Here is a 14385-nt window from a genome sequence, read left to right as displayed (position 1 = left end):
TATTATTATTATTATTATTATTATTATTATTATTATTATTATTATTGGTCACTGGTGGGACCAAGAAGTAGCTTGCCTCTGGCTCGCTCCCCACTTGCCTGTAAGGCTCAAGTCTCGTGAGATTTCCGGGACGAGGTTGGCTGAAGTCTCACGAGACTCTCTCGCCTTGTCTCGGAAGTCTTGTGACACGTGAGAGTTCTGGGAGAGGCAGGGTGCACATATACACACCCCAAATACCCCCAAACGTGTGGGTGCTGTCAGGTGGTGGGGTAGGTGGTGGTGGGTGCTCTCACACTTCAGGCCACAACTTACCTTAGGCCGGGCCTAGGCCCAACCCATTTTGCCTTCAGCCTTGCCCACCACAGGAACGTGGGCCCTGACAGCTTCTCCGAAATTCAGTTCGTCCTTCTGAAAGACGAATTTCAGGGCTGAAAGGGGTTCCCCAGCCTTGGTTTAAATCTTCAGAGATATATAAAAAAATCCTGTGGCAGACCTAAAAGGCACTCAGCTGGCCCAATGATAAGATTTGGTGGGGGCAGGGCAGCAATGGCAGGCTTGTGATGGAAAGGACCAGTAGAATGTCAACACAGCCTTTTAGAAGAACAGATGAGGACAAGTTATATATACATGGTTCTATTTTCCAGACAGCATTCTTTGCCGGATCTGACTCATCACCTCATACTGTACACTGGTGAGATGATATACCGAGTACAAACAACCTCAAGTCTGCAATGGAGAGCAACGTTTTCCACGGAAAGGCCGAATCCTGGCATGATGCCATTTTGTGTGTAAGGGGGAATCTCACACACACACACACACAAACGAAGAGAGAGTGAAAGAACTGGGCATGTTTAGCCTGGAGAAGAGAAGATTGAGGGGGGACATGAGAGCACTCTTCAAATACTTAAAAGGTTGTCCCACAGAGGAGGGCCGGGATCTCTTCTCGATTCTCCCAGAGTGTAGGACACGGAATAATGGGCTCAAGTTACAGGAAGTCAGATTTCAGCTGGACATCAGGAAAAATTTACTGTCTGTTAGAGCAGTATGACAATGGAACTAGCTACCTAGGGAAATTGTGGGCTCTCCCACCCTAAAGGCCTTCAAGAGGCAGCTGGACAACCATCTGTCAGGTATGCTTTAGGGTGGATGTTGGACTCAATAGCTTTATAGGCCCCTTCCAACTCTACTATTCTATGATTCTGTGATTCTATGATATATATAAGGCTTTACCTGTATATGCAGAAGTCTAATGAAGTCCATGCAAAGTCTCTTCACAGGGCTGGCCTATACTTCTTGTCATATTTAGACCATCCAAGGCGAACCACTCAGGAGCGCCTATTCTCCTGCGAGTGTCTCTGTACGAGCGTCTTGTGTTGGCGTTGGTGTAGAAGACCAGTGAACCTGAAGGTGAAGACCACTCTTGAGATGAGCGCCTTCTGTATAGGGCTGGTAGCCGACGAAAAGCGGCCGGCACACCTGGCCAACCTCCACTTCAGGCTTCGTTTCCTCCTCTTACTCTGGTGTCATCAAGGAACTGTTTGGGAAGAACAAAAAAGTTGTTACCAATCTATCACTGAAAAGTTTTTGGAAATTGCTTCCCTTTTAAGCAATGGATTAGCAGGACAATCAATGAGGCTTACTCCCATGTAAGTGTGCATAAGGTTGTAGTCACACAGCCTGAGTTGTGCGTCTTTGCTTAGAAAACACGCCTCGTGGTGTTCCAGGGGTTTCGCTCCTGGTTATGCTATGCAAGGAGATGCAGCCTTAAGTTGAAATAAGTTGACACTTTTCAGCCTCAATGATGGTGGTTTAAAAAGGTGTTTATTTATTGTAAAAAGAAAAAGAAAAACTCTCTCCTGCCTTTTTAAGATGGGCCAATGAAAAGAAGGATGAAAAAACAAACAGCATATAGCATGAAAATAAATATCAACAAAATATTAAACAAAAAATATAGTATTCTAAGTGCAACATTCTCTCTCTCTCTCTCTCTCTCTCTTAATAAAGCAATTGGCAAAACAGGAATAAATGTATATTAGTTATTTTTTATCAAACCCTTTGGCCTCCATCCTTCCAAGGTCGGTAAAATGAGTACCCAGATAGCTGGAGGAAAAGTAACCGTGACTGGGGAAGGCAATGGCGAACCATCCCGCTACAAAGTCTGCCAAGAAAACGTCAGCGAAAGCAGGCGTCCCTCTAGGAGTCAGCAATAACTCAAGTGCGTGCACGAGAGGTTCCTTTCCATTCCTTTCCTTTCCTTCCCTTGGCTTCCACCTCCATCAGTGACTGTTGGTACCATCTTTACAATTGTCACTGATGAAGGCAGAAGCTGAAACCTTCGATAAAAATGAACTAATATACATTTATTCCTGTTTTGCCAATTGCTTTATTAGAAATATAGATTCTTATTGCAGTTGGTCTCATCCCTCAGGAATTCAGAGTCTGCCTGATGGCATTGCTGTTTGATTGCTTTGTTCCTGCTGTTTTCATAGCTTATATATAAGCTATAAAAGCGGCAGGACACAGATCTTTTTCCCTGAGGATCCTGAAGGAAGGGATACTTTCTTTTCGATGGCACTGAACTTGCAAGGTGAATTTATAGAATGCTAGAATTGAAAGGGCCCTTTTAGGCCATTGAGTCTAGAGCGCTTGCTTATTACAAAAATGCAGTTTAAAGCATCCCTGGCAGATGGCTATCTCATCTCTGCTTGAATACCTCCAGGGATGGAGAGCCCACGGCTTCCTTATTCAAAGCGACCATGTATTTGTAGAAGGAAAGGGGATCTGTGACAGGTTGCAATGTTTGTTTCCTTGGGTATGGCTAGACGAAGGAGGTGGAGGCAGGGTCGGTGCTACCATAGAGGCCACTCAGGTGGCTGCCTAGAGCGCCAAGCTAAGAGGGGCGCCGGGCGCAGCGCAGCACTCACGCGCATTGGCTGTGAGCCGGCCCGGCCCGAGGATTCAGCTGGGCCTGGGTGGGCGAGATGGCGCTCTGTGCCCTCCCAGCCGAAGCGAAGCCAGGGATGCTGGGGTGGGAGTGGGGCGGCTCCATGTTCGGACTTCCGGAACGTGCCCAGAAGAGAGGGAGAGAGAGAGAGAGAGAGAGAGAGAGAATGTATGGGTGAATAGGGTGCATGGGGTCTTTGAGTGAATGCATGTGTTCATGCGTGTGTTTGTTTGGAGTGAGTGATGCTGAGCGTGTGTGTGTGCGCGCGTGTGTGAGTTGGAGGGGATGATTTGGAGGTGATATTCCTATTAAATAATGCATTTTAGACCCATAGACGTTCCTTTCCAATTTGTTTGCTATAATTGGCATGACGTATTTCTTGGACTTTAAAATAAATTTAGCAGTTTCAAGTTTTGTGCTTCCTATTTTTTTCAGGAAACATATGTTCTTAAAAATCAAAGTTGGCATTTTTTGGGTGTGTGTGTGTGTGTGTGAAAGTAGCTCACCTTCCCTAGGGCGCAAAATAGTCTGGCACCAGCCCTGGGTGGAGGGCAACGATCTCGTGATACGATGATCGTGAAATCGTCCCCCTCGTCTACACGAGGCGCGCGACGTCCCCAGGAGGAAGACACAGGAGTAACTCTTTTTTTTTTAAAAAAAGGAAAGCCCCGAACCCACTCATAGAATCATAGAATAGCAGAGTTGGAAGGGGCCTACAAGGCCATCGAGTCCAAACCCCTGCTCAATGCAGGAATCTACCCTAAAGCATTCCTGACAGATGGTTGTCCAGCTGCCTCTTGAAGGCCTCTAGCGTGGGAGAGCCCATTCCTTCACACCCCGATGGGCACGGAGCTCCGCGCCCCGGGCCTGGATCCAAACGGGACGCCCAGTCACATGTCCCGCAGTCTCGGGATCAACCCAAGACCGCGGGAAAAGTTGGGATTAAAGGGTAGGGTGATATCCCAGGAGAAAGAGAGGGATCATCCCTCTCTGCTCCTGGGATCCACATAACGCACAGGGATGATCCTGGGACAATCCAGGTAATTCCAGGGACAGTTTTTAGAGCGGGGTTGGGCAACTTGTGGCTACGTTGGCTAAGACTGAGGGGAGTTGTAGGCTGTAACATTTGGAGGGCCGGAAATTGCTCACCCCTCTTTTAGAGGTTCAGAGTCTCCTTGCACAAAGAACATATTTATTTATTTTATTATTTATTTTATTATTTATTTATTACATTTTTATCCCGCCTTTTTTCTTCCAAGGAACTCAAGGCGGCGTACATAACGCTCCTCCTCTTCTCCACTTTATCCTCACAACAACAACCCTGTGAGGTGGGTTGGGCTGAGAGCCTGTGACAGGCCCAAAGTCACCCAGTGGGTTTCCATGGCCAAGTGGGGACTAGAACCCGGATCTCCCGACTTCCAGTCCGACCCTTTAGCACAGAGCTTTCCAAACTTTTCATGTTGGTGACACACTTTTTAGACATGCATCATTTCACGATACAGTAATTCAGTTTTACTAACAAACCGGAGGTTAAATTTGGACAACCATCTGTCAGGGATGCTTTAGGGTGGATTCCTGCATTGAGCAGGGGGTTGGACTCGATGGCCTTGTAGGCCCCTTCCAACTCTGCTATTCTATGATTCTATGATTCTTATAAGAGATACGGACACATACATAAATTATAATAACAAAATGTATGGGGACACAACATATCTCATGAAAACCTTTCATTTACATTTTTAAAAATATATGATTTGCAAGATAATAACATACATTTCCAAGACTTTTCACATTGAACCAATTTTGTCGAGCTGCGATCGAACGGCGGTTGAGACAGTGTTCTATCAAAAAACTGGAGCCATGGAATTTCTCGAATGCGTCACTTCAGGTGCAGCTGCGTCAGCAGAAGTGACGCGGAATCAGCTGTTTCGACCCGATTATGCATACTGTGCATGCGCAGTACGTGTATGATCCCTCGACCGTGGTGTGCATACACGGATACGACAGAAGGGGAATATACTAGTGCACCATACTAATTGGCACCTTTGCTGCATAAAAATGCATGCAAGTTGGTATGGCTTATTTCACAGAGACTCAGAGGTTTCTCGTTACGTTCGCGTGACACACCTACACACTGCAGCCGACACACTAACATGTCGCAACACACAGTTTAGAAAGCTCTGCTTTAGCCACTACACCACCCAGTGAGCATGGCAATTATTTATTTATTGCATTTTTATACCGCCCAATAGCTGGAGCTCCCTGGGCGGTTCACAAGAAATGATCCAGGCAAGAAATGAAAGTTTGTAAAGGGACATCAGTTTTCACCAAATCAAACTGCTCTTGGCCCGCTTCCACTACTACCAAATCACCTTCTTGCCAGTCAGACTTCTCTCTTACTCACTGGCTGCATTCAAACAGCCTAACAATTTCTCTCTGGTCTCTACTCAATCCAGGCAGGTCGGATTCGTTCGACAGCTGGTAGTCACCAGCCATTAAAAGCCGTCAATGTTCATTTCAGCGAGTTCCTTCTAGCCATCGCTGTCCATGAAAGAAGACTCTAATTATGAAGTAGTCGAAGGATTTGAGAAAAGAAGCCATTGGCTCACTTGACAGCAATCCCAATGTTTCCCACCCACCCCACATCACATTTGAGAATATGAAAAATTCCTTATGTAACACAGAACTGGAATTGCTTTACAGGGTAAACAAGCTCAAGTCCCATCAGTACAATGGAGGATTCACATTTAAAGGGTATCTTTTTACATTGATTCCAGCTGAGTCACCTGTGGTCTTTATGGCTGTAGTCCTCACCATATATACTTGAAATCAGTAAATATCTACAGCCCTGCAAATAGCCAATTATTTCAGGCGTTGTCGGTGCTTTTCCGCACTTATACCACGGTGGCAAGATTGCTACAGAACAGAGTTCTGTGTCAAAGGAGGACTTGGGGGGGGGGGGCGCATTTCTGTGGCAGCCAGAGCCAAGGTCAAAGGGCAAAAATAACAGCATATTCTTGCCTAAAGCTCCTAGAGCTAGTAAGTAAGCTGTAAGAGAGCATAGGCGTGTGCAGCACATTAAGGGTGTGCATCCAGAGATTTTTTTTAAAGGCGAACATTTATTGAATACTCAGACATAAATTGGGTGACCATATTTTGGAATCCAAAAAGGAGGACAACATGACTGCCCCCAAGGGAGCGTGCCCACCAACAAGTCCAGCCCCCAAGGGGGCGTGCTCACCAACATGTCCAGCCCCCAAAGGGGCGTGCTCACCAATACGTCCAGCCCCCAAGGGGGCGTGCTCACCAACATGTCCAGCCCCCAAAGGGGCATGCTCACCAACATGTCCAGCCCCCAAGGGGGCGTACTCACCAACATGTCCAGCCCCCAAAGGGGCGTGCTCACCAACACATCCAGCCCCCAAGGGGGCGTGCTCACCAACATGTCCAGCCCCCAAAGGGGCGTGCTCACCAACATGTCCAGCCCCCAAGGGGGCGTGCTCACCAACACGTCCAGCCCCCAAAGGGGCGTGCTCACCAACACATCCAGCCCCCAAGGGGGCATACTCACCAACATGTCCAGCCCCCAAAGGGGCGTGCTCACCAACAAGTCCAGCCCCCAAGGGGGCGTGCTCACCAACACGTCCAGCCCCCAAAGGGGCGTGCTCACCAACATGTCCAGCCCCCAAAGGGGCGTGCTCACCAACATGTCCAGCCCCCAAGGGGACGTGCCCACCCAAACATAGCCTTTCGACTGACCAGGAGCACTTCTGTCTTGTTTGGATTAAGCTTCAATTTGTTCACCCTCATCCAATCCATTACTGCCGGCAGACATCTGTTTGGCACAGAAACCGCTTCCTTGGAATTGGGTGGAAAGGAGTAGTGGAGCTGGGTGTCATCAGTATATTGGTGGCACCGCACCCCAAAACTCAGGATAACCTCTCCCAACGGTTTCATGTATATGTTAAATAGCATGGGGGACAAAACAGAGCCCTGAGGGACTCCACAGGCCAATGGCCAAGGAGTCGAACAGGAGTCCCCCAGTACCACCTTCTGGGTCTGCCCCTCCAGGAAGGAATGGAGCCACTGTAAGACAGCGCCTCCAAGTTCCACCCCAGCAAGGCGGCCCAGAAGGATACCATGGTCGATGGTATCGAACACCACTGAGTGGTCCAGCAGAACCAACAGAGGCAAATTCCCCCTGTCCAGTTCCTGGCATAGGTCACCCACCAAGGCGACCAAAGCTGTTTCTGTCCCATAACCAGGCCTGAAGCCAGATTGAAATGGATCTAGATAATCCATCTCATCCAGGAATCCCCGGAGTTGGTTGGCCACAACCGCACACTCCAATACTTTGCCAAAAAATGGAATATTGGAGACTGACTGGTAATTATCCAATACAGTGGGGGTCAAGGAGGGCTTTTTCAATGTGGGTCTTACCACTGCCTCCTTCAAGCAGGCTGGCACCCTACCTTGGCAATGGGAGGCAGTGATCACTCCACCTACCCACTCAGCCAGTCCCCCTCCGGCTGCTTTTATAAGCCAGGAAGGGCAAGAATCTAGTACACACGTGGTGGCTCTCACCTCTCCAAGGACCCTGTCCACATCATCGGGCTGTGCAAATTGAAAGGTATTCAATAATACTGGACAAGCAGGTGCCTTTGGGGGCCTTCCTCCTGGTCGCTTATTTATTTATTTATTTATTAGAGCTTCGGCTATTGGGCGTTATAGAAATGTAATAAATAAATAAATAAATAAATAAATAAATAAATAAATAAATTTCTATACTGCCCAATAGCCGGAGCTCTCTAGGCGGTTCACAAAAATTAAAAACATTCAAACTATAAAACAACAGTATAGAACCATACTATAAAATACAATATAAAAGCTCAACCAGATAAAACAGCAGCAATGCAAAATTACAAATTTAAAACACCAAGTTAAAATTTATTTATAGACTGTTAAAATGCTAGGAGAATAAAAAGGTCTTCACCTGGCGTCTAAAAGCATACAATGTAGGTGCCAAGCGAACCTCCTTAGGGAGCTCATTCCACAGCCGGGGTGCCACAGCAGAGAAGGCCCTCCTCCTGGTAGCCACCTGCCTCACTTCCTTTGGCAGGGGCTCACGGAGAAGGACCCCTGAGGATGACCTTAGGGTCCGGGCAGGTACATATGGGAGGAGGCGTTCCTTCAGATAGCCTGGCCCCAAGCCGTTTAGGGCTTTAAATGTTAATACCAGCACTTTGAATCAGGCCCGGACCTGGGCTGGCAGCCAATGAAGCTGGAAAAGGACTGGCGTGATGTGGTCTCATCGGCCAGTCCCTGTTAGTAACCACGCTGCCCTGTTTTGTACCAGTTGAAGTTTCTGGACCGTTTTCAAAGGCAGCCCCACGTATAACGCATTGCAGTAATCCAAGCGAGAGGTTATCAGAGCATGGATCACTGTACTAGGCTATCTCTGTCCAGATAAGGGTGCAGCTGGTATATCAGCCTAAGCTGATAAAAGGTGCTCTTTGCCACTGAGTTCACCTGTGCCTCCAGTGACAGTTCTGGATCCAAGAGCACCCCCAAACTACCAGCAAAGAGGCTCCCAGTGAAGAAGTTCCTGTAGGGTGACCACATTTGGGAAACCAAAAAAGAGGACACCTAGTGTGTGGGGGGGGAAACAGCTTTCTGAGTCCTGCAGAAAGTACTTTATTCCCCCGCCACCTTAAAGAACCCGATTGGAGTGGAGGAGGGGAAAGGATTTCATTCTGCACCACCACCATCCACTCCAATTGGGGCCTTTTCTATAATGTCCATGAATGACCCACTTTCCCCTTTAAGACCTCAATTGGAGCTCGGGGTGGGGGAATGATGTGCCTCAAGAAAGCATGTCATTCCCTCCTGCCATGCTAATGGCAGCCTTAGAGGGGAAGGTGTGTCATTCCAGGACATTATTGAAAATGATAGAAAATCCCCCCTGACACCATGGAAAGAACAAAAACCAGGACAAATCCGGGGAAATCCTGACAGTTGGTCACCCTAAGTTCCTCTCACAGGGTGCTCTCACAGACTGTTGTGACTGTTGTGTCTGTGTCCCCACCCTGGATCCCCAGTCAACGGCCCCCTCAATTTGGCGCATATTGCTTGAGACATTAGGGTGTGCCTGGGCACACCCAGCACTTCCTTTGCGCCCGCCTATGTAGGGGAGGCATTTTAACATTTTAAAATGGGGCAAAAAGCTGCATAAACACTTGAAACTGCCGAACGTTTGGTAGTCGCGGAAAAGGGAGTGTATCCTTTTGGGATTCCCTGGAGGGCTGGACTTGGTGCCTGAGCCTGTTGTCCTGTACCTCTGCTCTAAATGCAGGGCTGGTTTTCCATTTTACAAATGCTCCTGCATATTTTGGAACTTGACATGCACCCCAACCCCTGCTAGCTGCTCCTCTGAGCCCTGGGCTCAGACCACAGAAGCATGATTCATGCTCGGATGACGAAGTCCTCGCCGAAAACATCTGCTCTGTGGAAACGCAGAGATTTATGCTGACTGGGCATGCGGGCATCCCGTCTAAATTCTTACCGCCGTGTTTTTACAGCCTGTTGGGGTTTAGGCAGTTGTGTTGACTTTAGGTCTCAAAGAAGACACTAGGTTTGCAAACTCTGCTTAGGAAAGGGGTTGAAAATAACACGGCGTTGAAAATAATGTTGAGAATAACACTGTATTTGAAGGCGCCCCTCTCCTTGGAGGGCTGTCCGATCCACGCCCAGTTTAAAGACCAAGAAACATAAGGACAGAGAGTGGAGGCCATGGCGGTGCCCATCAAAAGTTCCCACCTGGGCAGCCAGCACACTGAGATGTGGCTGATTTTTAATATTCCTATTATTGATTACATTTCTATACCGCCTAATAGACGAAACGCCCTGGGCAGTTTACAACAATTCAATTTACATCAATTTACATCAATTTCTATTTAAGTTCTAATTATTCCTGAATCAGCATCTGTCTATATAAATTAGGACATGTACTTTTCAAAATGTACATAGAATCATAGAATAGCAGAATTGGAAGTGGCCTCTAAGGCCATGGAGTCCAACCCCCTGCTCAATGCAGGAATCCACCCTAAAGCATCCCCGACAGAGGGTTGTCCAGCTGCCTCTTGAAAGCCTCTAGTGTGGGAGAGCCCACAACCTCCCTAGGTCACTGGTTCCATTGACGTACTACTCTAACAGTCAGGAAGTTTTTCCTGATGTCCAGCTGGAATCTGGCTTCCTGTAACTTGAGCCCGTTGTTCCGTGTCCTGCACTCTGGGAGGATTGAGAAGAGATCCTGGCCATCCTCTGTGTGACAACCTTTCAAGTATTTGAAGAGTGGTATCATGTCTCCTCTCAATCTTCTCTTCTCCAGGCTAAACATGCCCAGTTCTTTCAGTCTCTCTTCATAGGGCTTTGTTTCCAGACCCCTGATCATCCTGGTTGCCCTCCTCTGAACACGCTCCAGTTTGTCTGCGTCCTTCTTGAATTGTGGAGCCCAGAACTGGACGCAATACTCTAGATGAGGTTTAACCAGGGCCGAATAGAGAGGAACCAGTACCTCTCGTGATTTGGAAGCTATACTTCCATTAATGCAGCCTAAAATAGCATTTGCCTTTCTTGCAGCCACATCGCACTGTTGGCTCATATTCCGCTTGTGATCTACAACAATTTCAAGATCCTTCTCATTTGTAGTATTGCTGAGCCAAGTATCCTCCATCTTATAACATCTCCGCCCTCTTTTGCTTTCTATTTCAGTGAATCATTTTCTCTCTTTCGGCGATATGAAAGTGGGGCACTCTCTGGTGCTCCTAAGTCAGACGCTTTGTGTTCTCCTCCACATGCACCACTCTGATATACTTCGTGGGAATCTATACTGGTGTTATTCTAACGTTTTGAATGGGTTACTGTGACGCACAGCGTCACGTGACCCTCGGTCTCCAACGTTGTAAATGAGTCGTACTTAAAGGTTCTATTTCTTAGTTCCAGCGTGGCTACAGATTCATGTGCCTCGTCCTATCGGTAATTCTCCTCTCCTTTCTCAGAACTGCTGGGTTTGCTCTGCCCACTTCCTGTTCTCCTTCCTTCGCCCCGTTTGCTATCTTATCTACTACAGCAGATAAATCACACCAGCGTTATACTGTGCAATCACTGACAATTGCATGCAAAGGACTCAGAAGTTTTCCACCTTAGAATCTGCTTTGATTGTGAAGTACTCCCATGCATCCTGCCTTAAAATTTGAATCAAATTGGGTCATCGGTTGATTTTTTATGATTTTTTTTAAACATTTCCCCCCTCTTTGCAAAGGAGCTGAGGAGCACTCAAAGGATCGCTGTAGCTCCGTGCAGGAAAATTAACAAGGGTCTCTTGCTCCTAGTCCAAAACTCATGACCGACGGGGCTTAAATAGGGCTGCTGCTAAAACTTTTCAATTTGGGCTCCCGTCCAAACCCTGACCAGACCCAACCCTGCTTAGCTCCAGCAAAGTGGCTGGCTCTTATGCATTCAGGCAATTCCCTTGGGCTTGTGTTAAGATGTTTTGGGAGGGAGGGAGTTTGTGTGTGCTTATGACTATTGCCCTGCACTGCTGGCTAGGAATGAGGCAGGCAGTGGGCGGAGCAAACCCAGCAGCTCTCAGAGAAGAGGGAGGGAGAACAATGAAAGGATTTAACAGTGTGCCCTGCTGTAACATTACAGCTACAGAGAACCACGTTAGAAAGGGACACTAAGCAACGTTATAAGACTAGTGTAGATCCGGCCTTCCTCTGCCCTTGGAGGTTCTATTTAGCAATTGTGGCTAATAGTCACACTCTCCATGAATTGAACTTCCTGTCCCATGGAGAAGAAAAAAAACCCAGGCAGTGCCCTTGCATGCCACCCCGATCTTACTGGAGGAGGAAGGATGACACACACACACACACACACACACACACACACACACACACACACACACACGTGGTAAATAGAAAGTAGCTTTTCTTCCTTCCAACCTCCAGAGGATATGAAGACAGCATTCAAGGCACGTGTCAAACATCTGGGCCTCTGCACGCTGCCTCCTCCTCCTCCTCCTCCGCTGCTCTGGGTGGGACCAGATGAGCATCTTAGAGGCAGGCGTGGAATCCGGTTCTTTATGCTCCTCCTTCCACCTCAACGTTCGCCTTCAGATTGGACTTCTGTTGCTTCCTGCCCTACTTTTCTGTCAATTGTCAAGATCAAGGCACACAAGTTTCTCCTCTTTCCAGCTCCAGGCCTTTTGCCACAGGTCACAGCACCAGGCTGCTTTGATTGGGCGTATTTTGGTGCACTTTCTTCCAAAGTGGTGCAGCAACTCTATTACATCATGCGTAAGCGGTCGTCCTGGGGCTACCTCGCCTTGCCTCATGGGAGGGCCGGCCTGGAGTACAAGCAGGGAACCCCACGACAGATTGGCTGTACATGTAGCGAGTCTGGCTTTGTCTCTCTCTCTCTCTCTTTAGTTCCCCATACATATTTAATGCCCTTTACAAGCAGGAAAACACGATTATTTTCAGAGCAGCAATTCATGAGTAACAGCAGCAGGAGTGTCAACATTTCTTATTGATCCCGCGCTGCAGGGAGTTGTCGATCGACAAAGGAATCACTTTTCTGCCCGGCCATGTCGTGTGCTCTTGCTGCTTGCCTTTTCATCATTATTAAAGTGTATTTCTAAAGGGCTTTTTAAAATTCACAATATAAAGCATTGCTCAACTATAAATCAACACCAACAATCCAAACGCTCAAGAAATTACACCACGATTCAGCCACTGAAATCACGTAGCAGTTAGAGCGTCGGAGATCCGAGTTCAGGTCCCCGCTCAGCCATGGAAGCTCACTGGGTGATTTTGGGCTAGTCACAGACTCTCAGCCCAACCTACCTCACAGGGTTGTTATTGTGAGGATAAAAATGGGGAGGAGGAGGGTTCCTTGGAAGAAAAAAAGGTGGGATATAAATGCAATAAAAATAAACAAACAAAATGAAGTCTCTATCTACATGGAACGCATGATGAACCAGCTAAATTTTAAAGCAAACGATGAACAGTCTAAGGCCCTTTCTACACCGAAGGATTATCCCAGGCAAATGGAGGGGTCGTCCCTGCCTGCTCCTAGGATCCCCTGTGTGTCATTTGGATGCACAGGGATGATCCCGGGAAAAAGGCAGATGTAGAAACAGCCTATGACTCCAATCTTATACCCACTTAACTGAGAGTAAGCCTCCCTGAATACAACGGGGCTTTCTTCCAAGTAGACATGGAGCATCATCAGACAGTGGAAAAATTATTACTTCCCCACCCTGCTTCTGTCCCACAATACTTCCTCTTTCTTCACACAGGGGAAGAAAGAGGAAATAAGCAATGCCAACGTGACCCATTCAGTGGCCGTTTTTAGCGCACTGCTTTTCCTGCGCACAGCAGGAAATGGTGGCACATTCCGTTTTTTAAAAAAGTCGGATTTACCGGGATCTATTTTGTGACAGAAAGAAGGCGCATGGGAGGTGGACGTCGTCGTCAAAATGACCCGCGATCATCCGTAAGTCAGCAGTAACCAGTGTGCGATAAAATGCTCATCTGATGACGCTCATGTAATGTAAGCGTGGCGTAAGAATGGCGTAAAGTGAGTTACAAATAGTCTGTGCTGTTATTGAGAAGGCCTTGATCCAAGTCCCCAGTGAGAGCCAGTGTGGTGTAGTGGCTAAAGTGTTGGACTTGGGACACGGTTCTCGTTTTCAAAGATTTCCCATCTCTATTTGTTGCCGCAGCAATTTGGGCGGCCGGATTGGTTTTATTTAAATGAAAAATAAAGCCCACCTTCTCTTGGGGGGTAGGAACGAAAGTCAAAAGGGGAAAGTTTCTTTGGAAAATTTGCCCCTGTGTACCACTTTCCCCCATGTAGGCACCCTCTAGATGTGTTGGAGTACAACCCCCATCATCCCCAGCCATCAGCCATGCCAGCTTGGGATGATAGGCTTTGTAGTCCAATATATCTGGAGGATGCCAGGTTAAGGAAAGGGGGAATCGCCCAAACCTGACAAAAATGTTTCACGATTCTGCCCTGACACGACCATTTCCTTCTGCCTTTCTTCTGGCCTTCACCCTTCTGGTCCCGGGTGACGAAAAAAGCCCCCTCCTCATTCTGCCCCCTACCTTGCCCCCACTATCTCTCCCCGCTGGAGTTCTTTCATCACAAGGTCAGTAGCTGCGCCACATTCCAAAGGCAGGTCAAAAAAATAAGTGTTTGAACAGCGGTGCGGTTCTGCCGTAACAATGATTCACTGTACACATATCAGGCCGTTTGACAGCAGGTCACTCACATATGGCCTGGAGCCAGAAAGGGGGGCGGGGGGGGGGGCAGGGACCCCAACCATGTCAGCTCTTGAAGGGAACAGCTCCGCCCGCGTGCCATGGGGCTCATTT

At 47.8% G+C, this 14385-nt stretch overlaps 1 protein-coding gene across 1 annotated transcript in view; it reads right to left on the bottom strand.

Annotated features, from left to right (window-relative positions):
* Positions 1–14385, bottom strand: part of FRMD6 (FERM domain containing 6) — a 157642-nt gene that overhangs the window by 84057 nt on the left and 59200 nt on the right. Inside the window, exon 2 of the mRNA XM_063118167.1 lies at positions 1231–1534. The gene's annotated coding sequence lies outside the window, so the exon portion shown is untranslated. The remainder of the gene's footprint in view (positions 1–1230; positions 1535–14385) is intronic.

Source organism: Elgaria multicarinata, chromosome 2 (genome assembly GCF_023053635.1).
Source record: "Elgaria multicarinata webbii isolate HBS135686 ecotype San Diego chromosome 2, rElgMul1.1.pri, whole genome shotgun sequence".
NCBI classification, from domain to species: Eukaryota; Metazoa; Chordata; class Lepidosauria; order Squamata; family Anguidae; genus Elgaria; species Elgaria multicarinata.
The sequence above is the reverse complement of the archived record's forward strand: the minus strand, read 5'-3'. Positions and strand labels throughout refer to the sequence as shown.